General features: G+C 39.6%; 2 long non-coding RNA genes across 23 annotated transcripts in view; one reads left to right on the top strand and one right to left on the bottom strand.

The window, feature by feature from the left end:
- The window catches only part of LOC139354217 (uncharacterized), a 72,423-nt gene that overhangs the window by 26,024 nt on the left and 30,609 nt on the right, over positions 1–15,790 (top strand). For 7 of the 22 annotated variants that reach the window (XR_011605338.1, XR_011605345.1, XR_011605346.1 and 4 more), the window contains exons 1-4: positions 4,679–5,765; positions 5,826–7,098; positions 7,164–7,306; positions 7,370–8,154. This is a non-coding gene — a long non-coding RNA (uncharacterized lncRNA). Of the gene's footprint in view, positions 1–2,272; positions 2,443–2,502; positions 3,444–4,286; positions 5,766–5,825; positions 7,105–7,163; positions 7,307–7,369; positions 8,155–8,850; positions 9,060–15,790 lie in introns of those variants that run through there. The other 15 variants (XR_011605355.1, XR_011605339.1, XR_011605354.1 and 12 more) reach the window with 12 other exon arrangements.
- Positions 261–1,989, bottom strand: LOC139354219 (uncharacterized). The gene is made up of 3 exons (XR_011605363.1): positions 638–1,989; positions 482–571; positions 261–427 (listed from the first exon to the last, which is right to left on the bottom strand). It is a non-coding gene; the product is annotated as an uncharacterized lncRNA (long non-coding RNA).

The raw sequence follows: 15,790 nt of genomic DNA on the forward strand, positions 1-15,790 counted from the left end.
TCCTTATACTCATTTTTCGTATGGCCTGTCACGTGCCGGTGACTCGTCCCAAGTGAATCACTTGGGAAAATCAGAATTTTTCCTTGAGTTTTCACTTGTGAAATCACTTGCAAGGGACACGTCCCAAGTGAAACACTTGGGAAAATCAGAATTTTTCCTTGAGTTTTCACTTGTGAAATCACTTGCAAGGCACACGTCCCAAGTGAATCACTTGTGAAAATCAGAATTTTTCCTTGAGTTTTCAATAAAAAAAAATAGAATTTAATTCATTTCATTTTAATTCATTTTAATTATATGGTACTATTTAGATTTTCAAAAATTGTACAATTATTGTTTCTGTTTTTTTGCTTCGTAAGCTTATTTTTAACGTTAGACATCGCCGTTCTTAAACCTTTGTCCGGGTCCTCTGAATCCTTGGCCAACGCTCCTGAAAAAACATATGTTTAAAAAATGCGTTTTATTTGTTTAATTGTATATTTACCTTTTATAGCTGTGTTTAACCGTTTGCAGGATTTTTATTGGCACAAAACATTTCGTCATCCACTTTCGGCTAACGGAACCCATTGAATACCTTCAAAATTTACGTACTTTAAACTAAGATCAATGCACAACATCTTAAACTTAATGTAGCACTTACCTGACTTTATTATATTAACTAAACGATTAAAGTAACTCTGCTGCGCACCATTAAAATTGATGCTTCCCTTTCAATCACTCAAACAGAATGCACCAAGTCTTCTCACCCCTTTACTAGATTTCTTTTGTTTTCTCTTCGCAGTTGGCGCGTGCCACTGCACCTATACCCTTTCTAAAGTGAAATATATCCGACTATATAGTTTTTACTTCTTGAGTAAAAAATACAATACGATTTTTTTTTAATGTTAATACTTAAATGTTTTAAATACTTAAATCAATTTTAACGGACTAAATTTCTATAACTTATCTATAAAATTATATTGTAATAAGAATGTATAATAAGTAAATATAACATTATAAGTAAATTCAATTTACTAAATTTTACTATAATCAAATAGTTTACTTTTATAAAACAATATTAGTTGTTTTTTTCGATACACAATAATGCTCCTAAAATATTAGGGCATTCACATGTCGCTTCTCCACGAAAATTTTTCCGCCGAAATATTAGTCGCTAGCCGAACACAACGGAGAGACGCAAAAAAAAATAACGGACCAGCCGAAATTTGTCTCTGCGAGCGCGGAGTGCAGGCAGATTATAAGACAAGAAAGAGAGGGAAATATCCGAATATCTGCCTCTCTTTGTTGCACGATCGTTTTCGTGGGCAGTCTTCTACTCTGCGCCGACTGCTCTGCTGACGTCAACAGCGGCACAGCGTTTTAGGCACAAAAAAAGCTTTTTGCCTTGAGCCATGTCACCGCGTCCCTACTGCAGAACTGAAGGGCCCTTTTATACCCGTTGCTCGCAGAGTAAAAGGGTATACTAGATTCGTCGGAAAGTATGTAACAGGTAGAAGGAATCTGTTTCGAACCCATAAAGAATATATATTCTTAATCAGGATCACCAGCCGAGTCGATCTAGCCATGTCCGTCTGTCCGTCGGATGAACGCTGAGATCTCGGAAACTATAAGAGCAAGGATATTGGGATTTGGCATGCAGATTCCTGAGCTTCTTGTGCAGCACAAGTTTGTTTCAGCAGAGTGCCACGCCCACTCTAACACATACAAGCCGCCCAAAACTGTGGCTCCCACAGTTTCGATGCTAGAACAAACATTTTAACTGAAATGTATTGATCTCATCAATACCCGATGGACCCAAAAAAAAGTTTGCCACGCCCCCTGTAACGCCCACAAACTTCAAAAAATCGCAAGTATGAACGCGGATATCTCGGAAACTATCAAAGATAGAGAATTGGGACTTCAGATTAAAGATTACGTAATATTGTACGCAGCGCAAGTTTTTTCGCAAATATGCCGCCTAAACCTGTAGCGCCCACAATTTTCATACTCTGATATCTCGGATTTCTCGGAAACTATCAAAGATAGAGAATTGGGACTTCAGATTAAAGATTCCGTAGCCTTGTACGCAGCGCAAGTTTTTTTCGCAAATATGCCACGCCCACAAGCCGCCTAAACCTGTAGCGCCCATAATTTTCATCCTCTATGGCATATGGATATAACCAAGACGTTAAGTGTGACCGCTTACTAACAAAATACCACATGTACCATTCTTATTTTAATCATTTTACAAAAAGTATAATTGGTACAATAGACGACCCCAAACTGCTCCAAAATTCTATTAATTTTTATTACAATATTATTTTTTTGCAATTTCTCTGTTATACATTTTGACAAAGTGGTTTTAAAATGTGCTTTTCACGATCCCAAGGCATACCAGCACATACCTGCAAGCCCTTTTAAACCCGTTACTCGCAGAGTAAAATGGTATACTAGATTCGTCGGAAAGTATGTAACAGGTAGAAGGAATTTGTTTCGAACCCATAAAGTATATATATTCTTAATCAGGATCACCAGCCGAGTCGATCTAGCCATGTCCGTCGGATGAACTCTGCAATTTCGGATACTATAAGAGCTAGGATATTGGGATTTGGCATGCAGATTCCTGAGCTTCTTGTGCAGCGCAAGTTTGTTTCAGCAGAGTGCCACACCCACTCTAACGCACACAAGCCGCCCAAAACTGTGGCTCCCACAGTTTCGATGCTAGAATAAACATTGTAACTGAAATGTATTGATCTTATCAATACCCGATGGACCAAAAAAAAAGTTTGCCACGCCCCCTTTAACGCCCACAAACTTCAAAAAATCGCAAGTATGAACGCGGATATCTCGGAAACTATCAAAGATATACAATTGGGACTTCAGATTAAAGATTCCGTAGCCTTGTGCGCAGCGCAAGTTTGTTTCGCAAATATGCCACGCCTACACGCCGCCTAAGCCTGTAGCGCCCATAATTTTCATCCTCTCTGGCATATGGATATTACCAAGACGTTAAGTGTGACCGCATACTAACAAAATACCACATGTACCATTCTTTTTTTAATCATTTTACAAAAAGTATAAATTGGTACAATAGACGACCCCAAACTGCTCCAAAATTCTATTAATTTTTTTACAATATTCTTTTTTTGCAATTTCTCTGTTATAAATTTTGACAGTGGTTTTAAAATGTGCTTTTCACGATCCCAAGGCATACAAGCAAATACCTGCAAGCCCTTTTATACCCGTTACTCGCAGAGTAAAAGGGTATACTAGATTCGTCGGAAAGTATGTAACAGGTAGAAGGAATCTGTTTCGACCCCATAAAGTACTTATATTCTTAATCCGTCGGATTAGTGCTGAGATCTCGGAAACTATAAGAGCTAGGATATTGGGATTTGGCATACCCGTTATACCCGTTACTCGCAGAGTAAAAGGGTATACTAGATTCGTCGGAAAGTATGTAACAGGTATAAGGAATCTGTTTCGACCCCATAAAGTATATATATTCTTGATCAGGATCACTAGCCGAGTCAATATCGCCATGTCCGTCTGTCTGTCCGTCGGGTGAACGCTGAGATCTCGAAAACTATATGAGCTAGGATATTGGGATTTGGCGTGCAGATTCATAAGCTTCTTGCGCACCGCAAGTTTGTTTCAGCAGGGTGCCACGCCCACTCTAACGCACACAAGCCGCCGAAAACTGTGGCTCCCACAGTTTCGATGCTAGAATAAACATTTTAACTGAAATGTATTGATCTCATCAATACCCGATGGACCCAAAAAAAAGTTTGCCACGCCCCCTTTAACGCCCACAAACTTCAAAAAATCCAAAGTATGAACGCGGATATCTCGGAAACTTTCAAAGATAGAGAGTTGGGACTTCAGATTAAAGATTCCGTAGCCTTGTACGCAGCGCTAGTTTGTTTTGCAAAAATGCCACGCCCACAAGCCACCTAAACCTGTAGCGCCCATAATTTTCATCCTCTCGGAAACTATATCAGCAGGGTGCCAAGCCCACTCTAACGCACACAATCCGCCCAAAACTGTGGCTCCCACAGTTTCGATGCTAGAATAAACATTTTAATTGAAATGTATTGTTCTCATCACTACCCGATGGACCCACAAAAAGTTTGCCACGCCCCCTTTAACGCCCACAAACTTCAAAAAATCGCAAATATGAACGCGGATATCTTGGAAACTATCAAAGACAAAGAATTGGGATTTCAGATTTAGATTCCGTAGCCCTGCACACACCGCAAGTTTGTTACGCAAATATGCCACACCCGGTCTAACGCCTACAAATCGCCCACAAGTTTCAAAAAATCGCAAATTTGAACGCGGATATCTCGGAAACTATCAACGATAGAGAATTAAGACTTCAGATTAAAGATTCCGTAGCCTTGTACGCAGCGCACGTTTTTTTTCGCAAATATGCCACGTCCACAAGCCGGCTAAACCTGTAGCGCCCACAATTTTCATACTCTCTGGCATATGGATATAAGCCTAGTACTCAGATCGACGAAAACCGCGAGCTAACCATAGGAGTGAGCGAGAGGCAAACAGGCGGCTAAAGGTTTTCGTTGGGTCTGTTTTTGAGCGCGGTACTCAGATGAGCTAAGGAAATACCAGACAAAATACCAGATTTCGCGAGTGAATTTTCGATGATCGCCGTTAGACGCGGCCCAAAGAATAAGAAATTTAATCTTTGGCGGTGTTCGTGCAAAGGCGATGTGGAAACTAAATATTAAAAATGAAAGGAAAACTTCAAAATGGGATGCAGGAAGTCAGTGCAGATGAAATAGAACGCCTAATCCAAGCAGTTGCCATTTATTGTGGGATTTCACCGACAGGAAGCATAACAACAGGGGCGAATCCGCAGAATAGTTGAAGTGCTGGAGGAGATGCCGAGTGGGACTTGGCACTCTACATGGACATCCTGCCGGGCGTCTCCTCGCAAAGAAAGAGATCTCCGACGACCTCTCCATTAGTACTACGTACACCACCACCAGCTACTTGGCAGCTTAAGCGCAGCTGAAAGACCCGCTGGCTTCTATAGGGTGGAGGAAAATTGAGCGCCCGCTAAGGAACAGTTGGAGAAGCCTTAGCCAGCCACTGCCAGGATGCTGGGCGACTTCCTGCAGCATCAGCGGATCAACCCCGTTCCCAATCCGGCTCCCACTTCTTCAAGGTCCAATATGCCTATTGGGACTCGGAGCTGAATTGCGGTGGAGCGGGAAAGACGGCGCACACAAGCCGCCCAAAACTGTGGCTCCCACAGTTTCGATGCTAGAATAAACATTTTAATTGAAATGTATTGTTCTCACCACTACCCGATGGACCCAAAAAAAGTTTGCCACGCCCCCTTTAACGCCCACAAACTTCAAAAATCGCAAATATGAACGCGGATATCTTGGAAACTATCAAAGACAGAATTGGGATTTCAGATTTAGATTCCGTAGCAAGTTTGATACGCGAATATGCCACACCCACTCAAACGCCTACAATTCGCCCACAAGTTTCAAAAAATCGCAAGTATGAACGCGGATATCCCGGAAACTATCAAAGATAGTGAATTGAGACTTCAGGTTAAAGATTCCGTAGCCTTGTGCGCAGAGCAAGTTTGGTTTCGCAAATATGCCACGCCTATACGCCGCCTAAACCTGTAGCGCCCATAATATTCATCCTCTCTGGCATATGGATATAGCCAAGACGTCAAGTGTGACCGCATACTAACAAAATACCACATGTACCATTTCTCATTTTAATCATTTTACAATAAGTATAAATTGGTACAATAGACGACCCCAAACTGCTCCAAAATTCCATTAATTCTTTTTAAAATATTCTAGATTCGTCGGACCCACTCAAACGCCTACAACTCGCCCACAAGTTTCAAAAAATCGCAAATATGAACGTGGATATCTCGGAAACTATCAAAGATAGAGAATTGGGACTTCAGATTAAAGATTCCGTAGCCTTGTACGCAGCGCAAGTTTTTTTTCGCAAATATGCCACGCCCACAAGCCGCCTAAACCTGTAGCGCCCATAATTTTCATACTCTCTGGCATATAGATATAGACAAGACGTTAAGTGTGACCGCATACTAACAAAATTGCACATGTACCATTTCTTATTCTAATCATTTTACAATAAGTATAAATAAATACAATAGACGACCCCAAACTTCTCCAAAATTCTATTAATTTTTTTTACAATATTCTTAATTTGCCATATCTCTGTTATAAATTTTGACAAAGTGGTTTTAAAATGTGCTGTTCACGATCCCAAGGCATACCAGCAAATACCTGCATACCCTTTTATAACCGTTACTCGCAGAGTGAAAGGGTATACTAGATTCGTCGGAAAGTATGTAACAGGTAGAAGGAATCTGTTTTGACCCCACAAGGTGTATAAGTTAACAACTAAGTATAATATTGCACAATGTATTACTCTAGTTATCAATTAGCTTTCCTGAGTAATGCTGATGCGCCACATTTGAGTTCAGCGCTCTGCGCTAAGAACTACCAACAGTGATATGCTGACACTTCATATTCGAAGTGGAGAGCTGCGCTGTATGGAATGCTGAGTCGGCTTGCCGACCATGACTTTGTGGCGTGATGCATTGCTGCTTGGCTTTACGTTTCCTATTGTAAACTCTGATTGTCAGTCTTGTACGAACAATTGTAACGGCGCCTGTAGCGACTGGCGAACCTAGGTTCAGCCTGAAAGCCTACTATATAGGACCCGCTTAACCCAAAGCTTGACCTAGTGTGGCCACCTGTCTCGGCTATTCGGTATATCGATAGTTTTGAACAGCTGAGCCAGGGAGGTCTTGGAAAGTTCTAGTTTTGACACCTGTCGGTCGTCACATGATATATGTTTCCGCCAAAAGCCTCGCTGGTATCCAGCCGATTCCGGTTAAGTTCTTCTTATTTTAACCTGCGAGAGAAGCGGACGTGCCAGCAGCTCAAAATTTAAATTTCAATTAAAAGACTAAAAGTCCGAAATATATATTTTTTGAGTGGCATCCAGTATTTTTGAGTGGCATCCAGTATTCTAAGTGGTGTTTAGAACTCAGTGTAGCTGCCAGCTATAAAAGCTAGCCAGCGAAGAAAGTTTAAAGTAAATGCAAGTGCATTTGTTTAGAAATTGGTGTGTGTTTAACCTCCAACAAAATTTCACAACAGGTATTTTTAAAATTCGTGGTGGAAAACCCAGCCAATGCTGCCACAAGTTGCCGCCAAAGGCGCATCTTATTGATTCGGCCAATTTACTGGAGGATTTACCACCTCAAGAAGGCCAAAATCAAATCTCGGGGCCCAATCGTCAGGTATGGTTTTTTAGACACCCATGTCGCCAAATCTGTAATTAACTTCAGGTTGGCCCGCGTCAGGTTGGCCCGCGAGGAATGATTTGGAGAGATTTGTGCCCTGAAGTACCCCTATCTACTATCTACCTATCTACGGGTCATGTAGTGCCGACCAAGAAGAGCAGTTTATATAAAGAGGACCGATGGCAATTTAATTCAATTATATATGCTGTTCCGATGCCCGTCATGCCGCGCATCCGTACACCAGCCGAGTTTTAAGGGGTGCGCGTAGCCGTCTGGGAGGTTCCCGAGTGGAATATCGCTGCCGCAGATTTGGGGATTTAAACCAGTTTTTGTTGTAAAAGCGCCGCGTGTGTGAACGGCCTTAACCTAGCATGGCACACTAGCCAACCGGGTTTAGCCTTAATGGAGATAAAAACTCTTTCGTATTGGATCAGTTCTAACCCTTTTATATAATTAACGCGCTTTGAGAAACCGAATTTAAGAATTAATGTGAAAAGAAAATCAATGAAATCAAAGATATGTAAACCATAAAGCAAACAATAATTTTTCGTAAAGCCTCAAGTGGCAACGCCATGTAAAGCGATAGTTATATTTGACAAATTGAAAGAAATTAACAAGTCACTCGGGTTAAAAGAGGTAATGCACGCCGAGAAGCATTAATTTAATTTAAGAAGAGCTAGATTTTTTTTAGGTTTAAATGAGAAATTTCGTTCGCGCGTCTAAGAGATATGAGAGAAATGTTTATTTGCCCTTTAAATTCTACATGGCGAGAAATATCGCTACCCTTTAGATTACAGCCAACCCATCCCGTCCGGAGATCGATCTTCAACGTTGGAGGAAATGCCGTGAGTCACACTTACTAATCACTTATATATATTACTTTATTCACATTTCTCGCCGATCCGTAAAGTGAACGAAACTAATTTGAACATAAACCCCGATCTAAAAACAATTAATTAATTAAAATACCTTGAGTTATTTGCATTCTCTATGAATTAATTTGCGATTTTCAAAAGAAGTTCAACATAAATTACGATCGCCTACTATTAAGTCCTAAAGACATGAATTGATAAATTTTAGAGAAAGTCCCTTGAAGAAGTTTTTAGAGAAAAAAATAATACAGAATACCTAAAACTAAAGGAAAACTATTTCTTTAAGCTAAAATTTATATTTAGTAAAATACATTGTTATATCATGAATATTATCTTCCTATGCCTTTTTTTTCAAATACACTATGTTCTTTTTATAAATATTATATATGACTTGTAGAGCTATCCACGGAGAACTAATTAGCTTTTCGAACAGAAATAAAACCATGGATCTATAAATAACATTGAACTGAACTAAGCTGATGATTACTCAATCGTAGGGTATCAAAGGGGTCACCGAAGCCATGCTTTAAGGTGGTGATCATAGGTTGGGAGGGCCATACGCGACCACAATACCATCCGTGGATTCGCATAGCTAACTTTCTCCAAAACTTTTCTGTCCCTATATAATACTTATTCCTGAATTTATTTATCGTTCTCTTCCGGTTTCAGTTTACTATTCTCTCTTGTCGCTAGCACGCTTATATCTGATCTTAGTGATAATAATGTGTAGTCAGTACGCGAATCTGTAGGCGCAAGACCTCCACCCCCAAAGCCGACGAGCGAGTGCCGGACCCTAATAGCGTGCCCGGCAACTGCAGATTCCCGATTTCATGCAACCGTTACACGCTACACAATACGACTGTTGGGGTAATTACCTGGTAAGGGTTATACCGATTAAGGATTATGGGGCTCGAAAGACCGACTTCTAGAAAACACCTGTTATATGCTGATCACTTATTTTTGGATCTTTTGCAATATATTTGAGCTTTTGCGCTCGTCAACTTGTGTACTTCAAGAATTTTTTTTTTTTTTATGCAAGTGTCGTCTCTTTTTGCCGACTAGAGTGACCGTCTTTCATTCGGTGATACATGCGAGATTTCCATAACAGTTTTGTATTTTTCTTACATAACACAATGACATAACATCAACATATCAAATTCAAATTAATATAATGCATCAACATCCTCCGCCCAAGTATTGGAGTCGTGAAAAATTAAGTACAGACAACGGCAATACTTAGAGTTTACAATGTATCTGTTCTTACATCTAGTTTAATTATTTTTACAGCAGGTCTCTTATAAATATGGTCTTTAATTTTTACATCAACAATTCTCACACGCCCATCATTTGATGGATACGTTTTGACAATTATGCCTTTTGGCCAAACATTTCTAGGAAGGTCGGATTCCATTATCAAAACTACATCACCTTCTTTTAAAACATTACTGTCTTTTGTCCATTTACGACTACATAGTTAAAATTGTCTATATTCTTTTTTGCATTTCAACCAAAAAATGTCTGCAAGTCTTTGTGACGATTTCCACATATTTAACAGTCTCAAATCACCATCATTGGTGTTAGTGTAAAAGGATTCGCGATAATTAGAACCAATTAACAAGTCATTTGGCGTTAATGGTTCCGACATGGAGTCTGAAGGAACAATCAAAAGTGGTCTACTGTTAATCATAAACTACATCTCACAAAACAAAGTTTTCAAAGTGTACTCTCTAGGATATCTCTCTTTTAGTAGAACTCCTAAATATTTCTTGACTGACTGTATGAGCCTCTCCCAAGCTCCTCCCATGTGAGGGGACAATGGCGGGTTAAAGTACCAAGTGCAACCTTTCGTGGTTAAAAACTGAGTAAACTTGTCATTTGGCCACTGTTCTATGATTTCTTTTATGTCCTTGTCAGCGCGTCTGAAATTGGTTCCGTTGTCTGAATATAATTCTGTCGGAAATCCTCGCCTACAACCAAATTGTCTAAATACATGCATAAACGCATTGCAGGATAGGTCTTCAGCAATCTCAAGATGAACTGCTCGTGTTGTCATGCATGTGAAAATAACACCGTAACGCTTTACATGGCTTCTATTTTGTGTAACTTCTATAGGCCCAAAATAATCAATACCTACTTTCAAAAAGGCTCTTTCGGTTGCCTTTATACGGCAACTTGGAAGCTGACCCATTAGAGGTGGTTGCGGCCTGGCTTTTTTGTTTTTACATTGCTGACAATTTCGAATGATGTTCTTTACTGTACTTCTACATTTTGTAATCCAAAACCTTTGGCGGATGTTGGCAATTACAGTTTCGGTTCCCATATGACAATTTTCGACGTGATAGTACTGAACGAGTAATTTATTTAATTCACTTAAATTATTTAGTCTGCCTCTGAGTCTTAACAGATTATCGCTAGAGAAAAATAGGGGTAGACTATGCAGACTGCTTGAAGTTGATACAGGTTCATTACATTTAAGTTTTCCAATTTCCTGATAATAACTGTCTTGTTGTATGCTAAGAAAGATTTATTTTTCCGCTTTGAAAAGTTCTGTGGCTGTTAGCTCATTATTGATAGATATTCTCAAATTTGGTCTTAGCTTTGTCAAGTATCTCAAAACCCAGGCTGTTGTTCTTAAGAATCTCATCCAATTGGAGAACCTTGAGACGTCCGGTAATATAAATGACTGCTTTTGAATGGTAGTGAGATTTACGAACTATTTATCGCTAGCATCAGAACTGTCTGGACTTAGAGGGATTTTACGCAATGGCCACTGATCTTGATTTTTTCTAAGGAATGGCGGTCCTGTCAGCCATAACTCATTTGATGAGAAGTCAAAGGATGAGATCTTTGTTGCTTTATCAGCGGGGTTCAGTTTTGAGGGTACATGTCGCCATTCACTTGAATTTGTCAATTCTTGTATCTCTCCCAAGCGCTGAGCCACAAAAGTCTTGAACCTTTTGCTGCTCGTTTTCAGCCAGAATAAGACTATCTCGGAATCTGTCCACATGAAAGTTGAGTCTATTCTGAGATTGAGCGTTTCTTTAATAGCTTTGCTTAGCCTAGCTCCTAGTAAGGTTCCTTGAAGCTCTAGTCTAGGAATTGACATTGGTTTAAGTGGCGCTACTCGCGACTTAGCTGAAATCAGGGTGGTTTCTATTTCGCTGTTACACTGGAAGCGTAGGTACGCGCAAGATGCGTATGCGTATTTTGATGCATCGCAAAATATATGTAACTGAACATTACAATGACTTATGCTAAGTGTAGTCAACTGCCTTGGAATGTAAAAATCGTTTATTTTATTTAAGCTGTTACACAATGCCTTCCATATTTGAAATTGATCGTCTGTAATGTAGTCGTCCCAATGGATTCCGCTATCCCAAATGGCTTGTAGAAGGGTTTTATTTGATATCAAAAGGTTTGAAAGAAACCCTAAGGGATCAAAAATGGACATAGCTATTTTTAATATTTCTCGCTTAGTTGGTCGTCTGAGATTGTTAAGAAGTTCAAAATAAGACTTAGAAAACTTTAAATTGTATGTGAATATGTCTTTTTTATGATCCCAAATCAAACCTAGAACTCTCTCTTCGGTTAAATTCTTTTCTGTGACTTGTTTCGATGGAGTGTTGTCTGTTATCTGATTTAAAACTTCTGGAGAATTAGATATCCAATTTCGCATGTCGAATCCACCTGCCTTGTGTACATATGTTACGTCCTTAATTAATTTTACGGCTGTACTAATGTCTGGAGCTCCACCCAAATAGTCATCCATGTAATGTTTTGTTATTATGTCCTTACAGGCTTGGTCATAGTCATTTTGAAAATCTAAGGCGTTTCTGTTTCTGACCTGTTGGGCGATACTTGGGCTACATTTAGCGCCAAAAAATATAACTTGTATTTCGTACACGTCCGGTTCGGATTTTCGGTTGTCGCCTCGCCATAGGATTCTTTGTGCGCAACGGTCTGACTCCTGTACTTTTATTTGGAGAAACATCTCTTTGATATCTCCGACAAATGCAATTTTGTGTTCTCGAAAATTCATTAGAACTGTTGACAATTGGCTATATAGATCTGGACCTGGCAAAAGGAAATCATTAAGACAATAACCATGGCTTTTGGAGGCAGCGTCGAAAACTATTCTAAGTTTGTCTGGCTTGTTGCTATTTAGAACAAATAGTAGGTCAAGGGAGGGATATTAGTTTTCTCAGCAGAAGTCAATTTCCTCATATACCCATTTTGTATGTAGGAGTCAAAGGTTTGTTTATATTTTTTTCCGTACTCCGGGTTTTTGTCCATTTTTCTTTCGCATAACAACAATCTAGAGTATGCATTTTTGTAACTTTCAGGTAGTTTAATGTTGTCACTTTTCCAAAATAGACCACATTGAAATCTGTCATCGATTCGTTTGAGGGTTTTGTCAACAATTTCCAAACATCTTCTGTAGTCAAGTGATGTCGGAAAGTTATGAGGTGTTAATAACTCATTCTCAATGGACCAATAGGATTTAACCAGATTGTGTAGAATGTCCAGGTCATCGTTAGGGTTGTCGTAACCTACGCAATTAAATACATGGCATGAATAATTTCTATCTGGAATTTCTCTAATCATTCCCACTGTTCCATGTACAACCCAACCCAGCGCCGTTTTGCTAGCGACAGGTCCTTGAAATGATTGATATTTCAATTTCCGAGATACTATGATTGACCAATTGTCTTGCGCGTTTTGGTAGGAACAAAAGGAAAAGTCTTTCAAAAACTCGTAGGTCTCAGACATGTCGCTTATTGAAAGGGTTTGAAGGGGTAGATTTAACCATGATACGGTCTTAACTTTTCGAAGAGTAAATACTTTGGAAGTCTGTTCCTTACCTCGGATACCCACACTAACTACCTTTGAGTTCGCTTGTTCATATACCTCGTTATTTGTCCACTACATCTTTAAAGGACTAGTCGGTCCTTCTAGTTGTAGGTCAGTCGCTAGTTGTTCATCGATCAATGAAATTGTCGAGGATTCGTCAAGTAAAGCGTATGTCTCGATTGCTTTTTGTGGACCTATTAGTGTGACTGGAATGACCTTTAGTAATACTTTGTTACAATTGAAATTAATGTTGCAGTTCATGTCGGGAATTGTCTTGTTTTGGTCAGGATTACTAGGCATATCAAGGGAAGCGCTTGCTGTGTTGTCTTTGTCTTTATGCAACAAAAAATTGTGGTTAAACTTACAATTTTCTGCCCTACAAGTCTTTTTACGTTTGCAGTCTTTCATAATGTGATTTCTACCCAGACAAGATATACATAACTTATTGTGAGATGTGAATTCCCAACGCTTGTCGACACTCAAGGATTTAAATTTTGGACAATCTGTTATGTGATGATCAGTAGACTTACAATAGTTACAATAGTATTTGGATTTTTCAAATGTCTTGACTGGACTTGAGACTGTTAGTGTTGTGTCTTTTGATTTATTTTGACCGAATCCGAGCAATGTCGCTGCTTTTATGGTTTGACCTAACCACTCGTGAAATAGTATAATCTTCGGATTGTCAGACTTTATTTTTTGAAAATGTTTTATGAATGAGATTCTTTGAGAAACCTGAATTTTTTCTAGAATTTCCTCAAACAGCAAATTGTTACGAATCTGATTAATATCATTGAAGGACAGTAAAGTTTGAATGAAATTTGTAATCATATCATAAAAAGTGATGAGTCTGTCATATTTATCCTCTTTCATTACAGGAAAAGCTCGAATTTTATCTATCATCATTTTCACGACATGACTACAGTCTCCGAATCGATTTCTAAATATGTCAATTATCTCATTTACATTTTGTGGCAGTAATAGAAGTGACTGTACACATTCTTTGGCTCGACCTGTCAGTGCTTTTCGCAAGCGATTGATGTTTTCGTAGTCGGTGAATTTACACACTTGAGAACTGTTCTCATACTCGGCAATAAAAATTGGCCATTCTAAAGGGTCACCACTGAATAAGGGAAGTTCCTGTTTAATTGTTTGCCTAGCCATAAAACTAACAATGGCATTTGAATTGATGTCATCAGGCTGATCTGTTTGCTTTCGTTGAGAAGACTTAACCCACTCACGTGTCCTGGTGCCGTTGTTGTACTCATCGCCGATGTTGTCATCTTGGTCGTCTTGGCTTCTGTTGTCTTCTTCAATTTCTGTCATTTGCATCTGCATCTCCAGTTCCAACTGTTTCTCCTCGAACTCAAGCTGCATCCGTTTAGCTTTCAGCTCTTGTTGCTTCTGTAGATGCTCCATTTGAAGTTTAAGTTTTTGGGCTTTAACGGATCGTTGAGATTGGTGGCTCCGGTTAGACTGTGTTTCTTCGTCCCACCTTGTGGGAGTCAGTATTTTCGGCCAAGTTGGCATTCCTAGTCAAGACATTACCCATGGTAATTAACATAAATAGCCCAGATGCAACCCTTCAGTAGCAAGAATCCGATCCTCGCTAGAATACCAAAAATACCAGTTTTATGGATTTTGGGGATTTTGTGCATCCTACATCCACTCTAGACGCCATGATTTCCTCCTCTTTGTCGCAAGCTTCTCCCGAGATCGGTTCGTTCTCTGCAAAAAGTGCTATAATTTTCAAACCCGTTCGCATCCACACATCCGCGTGTGAAATTCTAGGAATTTTGGTTGAGCAGTACGACCTGTTATCACTCCCAATATTGGTGGTAAGATTATTCGACGATATATTGGAAAAATCTAATGGTAATTCCCGGAAAACAGCAGTGACCAGAGACACGTGCAAATTCTCGGAATTGACGGAAGTTTTACAGTCCTCCCTCTGCGCACAGCAAGGAGCAGATGCCGCGTGCAGCGATTCATCAGCGGAACCATACATTTCTTCAGCGCCAGGCCATAATCGCCATTTGGGATTCTTATACCGCACACCGCGTGAAAGGAATCTGTCTTCTTTGCCACACCTGGATTAATTTCATCATCGGCAAACCATAAGCGGCTTCAAGGATCGCCGCAGTGAACCCCCGTGAGGTTTTGACCTTGCCAAGCCCGCACCACGATCTACAAGTCAGATCAAGTTGCAGTTCGGGCGAAAAACGCACCGGCGCCGATTCGGCGTAATTCGGACAAGACATCGGAGGCGGACGCCGCATCCCAATTGGAATTTCAGTTCCAATTCTGCTTCCAGTTAATTTTGGCCGGGACTGCCAACTCGTTTTTGTATCGCTAAAGCGATTGTAGTTAATTTTCTTATTCTAAATATTTGTACGACAAGTTTCTAATTTAATTTACGATTCCTATTTAGCTTTTATACTTGCGTGTGTGCTTACGACATAGTATGACATATATACACTTAAATTAAATTATCCTACAGCGCACATCGATCGTCATCAGGCCTGCTGACTTCGTTGGAGAGTTCGTAAGTACGGCATAGCCGTAAATCATTTACATTCCTACATATATATTCATTCTTGTCTGAGCCCGAACACTTTTGATACCAATATATACATGTAATTTTTCCACATTCGCGTATTGATATAAATATTAAATAAGAATCGTTTGCACTTATATAATTTAACGTAATCCGCCTAAGTGATTTCCTGTAATTTTTGAATAAGCTTGCCGCATATCG

This window comes from Drosophila suzukii (assembly GCF_043229965.1).
Source record: "Drosophila suzukii chromosome 2 unlocalized genomic scaffold, CBGP_Dsuzu_IsoJpt1.0 scf_2c, whole genome shotgun sequence".
NCBI classification, from domain to species: Eukaryota; Metazoa; Arthropoda; class Insecta; order Diptera; family Drosophilidae; genus Drosophila; species Drosophila suzukii.